Raw genomic sequence first — 4,488 nt, 5'->3', positions numbered from 1 at the left:
CTCCTCTTTTCTTTTTTAAGATTTATTTATTTTAGAGGAAGTGCTTGCGTGCAAGTGCCTGAGCGGCGGGAGTGCTAGAGAGAGAGAATCCCGAGCAGACTCCCTGTTGAGTGGAGAGCTGGACCTGGGGCTTGATCTCAGGACCCATGAGATCATGATCTCAGCTGAAACAGAAGAGTCCATTGCTTATACAGCTGAGCTACCCAGACACCCCTTAAGAATTACTTCTCAGTTCTGGATCTAAGTCTGTTCTCAAATACATAATTTGCAAATATTGTCTGAGTTTGTGTCTTGTTTTTTTCATTCTCTTGTCTCTTACAAAGTAAACATGCAGTCTAACATCTCTTTTTTGCATTGTGCTTTTGGTGTATCTAAGAACACTTTAACCCAAGGTAACAGGTTTCCTCCTACTTTTTTCTAAAAGTTTTAATTTTTTTTTGGAAGATTTTCTTTATTTGAGAGAGCGAGCGAGAGAAAGTACGAGTAGGGTGGGATGGTGAGGAGCAGGCAGAGGGGAGAAGCATGCAGGGAGCCCAACACGGGGCTCGATCCCAGGACCCTGGGATCATGACCTGACCTGAAGGCAGACACTTAACTAAGCCATCCAGGCATCCCAAAGTTCAAAATTCCTATGTTTTCTTGGTGGATTGTACTTTTTCCCAAATGCTTTTTCCACCCCTGTTGAGAGGATTATGTGGTTTTCTTTTTTATTCCATTAATATGGGAAATTACGTTGATTTTTTGAGTGTTAAACCAAACTTGCATTACTAGAATAAATGGTGCTTGGTCATGATGATTGTCCTTTCCATATGTTGTTGAATTTTATTCGCTAAAATTTTGTGAAGAAGTTTTGTACTTACTTTCAGGAGGGATGTTGGTCTGTAGTTTTCTTTCCTTGTTATGTCTACATCTGGTTTTGTCATCAGAATCAGGTTACCCTCCTAAAATGAGTTAGGAACTAATTCCTCCCCTTTAATTTTCTGCAAGTGTTTGTGCAAAATGGTTATTATTTCTTTCTTAAATGTTCAAGAGAATTCATCAGTGAGTCCATCTGTGTCTTGAATATTCTTGTGCAGAGGTTTTGTAACTGTAAGTTCAACTTCTTGAGCAGAGTTGGGACTATTCAGGTCATCTGCTTCTTGAGTAAGCATGCCTTTGCATCTGTGCAATTATTTCCCTGTTGCATCTAAGTTACAGAATTCATCTGCAAAAAGTTAATGATATTTCCGTATCATTATTTTATTTGCATGGAATCCATCGTAACGTCGTCTCTCAACCTACTATTGGTGATTTTGTCTTCCCTCTTCTTCCCCCTGATTAGTTTTGCTGGACGTTTATCAACATTATGGATCTTCTCAAGAAATCAGATTTTGGTTTCATTTATTTACTCAATTTTTATGTTTTCTGTTTTATTTATTTCCACTCTAATCTTTCTTTTTTTCTGCTTACTCTGGGATCAATGTGCTGTCCTTATTTTTGTGGAAACTGAGGTCATTGTTTGAAGTCTTTCTCCTTTTCTAATATAGGCATTTAGTGCTATAAATTTTCCTCTAAGCTTTAGCAGCATCCACAAATTTTGATAGGTTGTATTTTGATCTTAATTCAGTTCAAATTACTTGCTAGTTTCTTTTTTATTTTTTCTTTGGCCCATGGATTATTTAAAGTAAATTATTTAGTTTCCAAATATTTGGGGATTTTCAGTTATCTTTATGTTACTGACTTTTTATTTAATTCCACTATAGATAGAGAATATACTTTAGTGATTTGAATCCTTTAAAATTTATTTAGATTTGTTTTATGGTCCAAAATATGGTCTCTCTTGGTAAATTTTCAATATACATAAAAAATAATGCATATTCTATTGTTATTGAGGATTGGGCCAATTTGATCAATAGAGTCTTCTCTATCCTCACTGGTCGCTGTCTAATTGTTCTTTAAATTATTGACATTCCAACTATAATTATGAACTTTTCTATTTTTCCTTAAATTTCTAGCATTATTTTTGTTTAATATGTTTTGAAGCTCCTCATAAACATTTAAGATTGTTATATCCTTTCAATGAATTAATTTATTTATCATTATGAAATGATTCTCTTGATCCCTGGTAATATTCTTTGCTCTGAAATCTATTGCATCTTCAGCTTTCTTTCTTTTTAAAAAATAATATTTTGTTTATTTATTTGACAGAGAGAGAGAGAGAGAGAGAGAGTACAAGCAGGGGGAGAGGCAGGCAGAGGGAGAGGGAGAAGCAGGCTCCCTGCTCAGCTGGGAGCCAGATGTGGGGCTTGATCTTAGGATCCCAGGATCATGACCTGAGCTGAAGGCAGATGTTAACCCAACTGAGCCACCAAGGCACCCCCAGCGTTTGTTTTTTTTTTTTTTAAGCAGCATGGGTTCCCCCACCTTTTTAATTTTAATTTATCTGTATTTTTATATTTAAGTGACTTTCTTGTAAGCAACATATAGTTGGGTCTTACTTTCCTATTTTTTAAAAATTGAGGTATAATTTATATATAACACTGTGTAAATAAAGTGTACAATATGTTGATTTGATACATTTATACATTACAACATGATTGCCACATAGCTTAGCTAACACCTCTATGATGTCATATAATTACCATTTCTCTTTTGTGATGAGAACAATTAAGATCTAGTCTCTTAGCAACTTTGAAGTTCATAATACAGTATTGTTGACTGTCATCACTGTGCTATGCATTAGATCTCCAGAACTGACTTATCTGCTATTTACATTCATATTTTTAGTTGCTAAATGTGGCAGCCCTGGATGGAGGGGAACTGAGGCCTCCTGCCAACAGCTAGCACTGACTCTTTCTCTATGTGAGTGAGACATTTGGGAAGCTCCAATCACACCTCCAGAGGACTGCAGTCCTTGCCAATATCTTGACTGCAACCTCAGGAGAGAGCCTGAGTCAGAACCAACTAGCTAAACAGTCCAGAATTCCTAATTCTTAGATACTGTGTGACATAGTCAATGTTTCTTATTGTTTTAAGTCACTGTGTTTTGGAGTAATTTGTTACACAGCAATAGATAACTAATACAGGTACATAAACATTTGACTACAAGTGCAGAGAAAAATTGGGATAAACTTTAATCCTCTGTGGAAGGAATTGGCTTTGAGCAGCTGGAGCGTAAGGCTCTAATCTTTTTTTTTTTTTAAATATTTTATTTATTTATTTGATAGACAGAGATCACAAGTAGGCAGAGAGACAGGCAGAGAGAGAGGAAGAGGAAGCAGGCTCCCCACTGAGCCGAGAGCCTCATGTGGGTCTCAATCCCAGGACTCCAAGATCATGACCTGAGCCAAAGGCAGAGGCTTAACCCACTGAGCCACCCAGGCACCCCAGGCAGCTCTAATCTTATCTATAATGTTTAATAAGGAGAATGTAGGATAGGAAAATATGTGCTATGTAAATATTAATTAAAAGAATGTTCATTAAGAAATAAATGTTGGTGAGGATGTGGAGAAAAGGGAACCCTCATGCACTGTTGGTGGGAACAAAACTTGGTGCAGCCACTGTGGAAAACAGTATGGAGGTTCCTCAAAAAACTAAAATTGGAAATATCATCTGACCCCATAATTCCACTACTGGGTATTTACCCAAAGAAAAGGAAATCACTAATTTGAAAATATACATGCACCTCTATGTTTATTGCAGCATTATTTACAATAGCTACAATATGGTGGCAACCCAAATGTCCATTGACAGATGGATGGATAAGGAAGATGTAGTGTGTATATATATAATGGAATATTATGCAGCCATGAAAAGGAGATCTTGCCATTTGTGACAACATGGATAGACCTAGAGGATATTATCCTGCTAAGTGAAGTAAGTCAGACTCAGAAAGACAAATACCATATGATTTCACTTATATATAAAATCCCCCAAAACCCCACAAATGAATAAACAAACAAAAAGCAGAGTCAGACCTATAAATACAGATAAGAGATTGATGGTTGCCATAGGGAAGTGTGGGGCGGTAGGAAAAATGGGTGAAGGGGAATGGAAGATACAGCCTTCCAGTTATGGAATGAATAAGTCACAGGAATAAAAGGTACAGTATAGGGAATCCAGTCAATGTTGTAATAACATTGTATGGTGACATATGGTAGCTACACTTGTGGTGAGCATAGACTAATGTATAGGGAAGTTCAATCAGTATCTTTTACACCTGAAACTAATGTAACATTGTGTGTCAGTTATACTGAAATTTGCAAATTTGTAAAAATAAAACAATGTCTACTAACTGATGTATAAAAAGAGTGTGGTATCCATACAATGGAATATTTTTTGGCCGAGATAAGGAATGGAATACTGATTCATGCTTATAATAAGGATGAACCCTGAAAATGTTATGCTAAGTGAAAGAAGCCAGATACAAAAGGCCAAGTAAAACCTGTAATATAATAAATATTTATTGTTTGGGGCCACTAGGTCCTGGGGGGAATTTGTTACACAGCA

This window comes from Meles meles, chromosome 18 (assembly GCF_922984935.1).
Source record: "Meles meles chromosome 18, mMelMel3.1 paternal haplotype, whole genome shotgun sequence".
Taxonomy (NCBI): domain Eukaryota; kingdom Metazoa; phylum Chordata; class Mammalia; order Carnivora; family Mustelidae; genus Meles; species Meles meles.
This window is presented reverse-complemented; position numbering follows the sequence as displayed.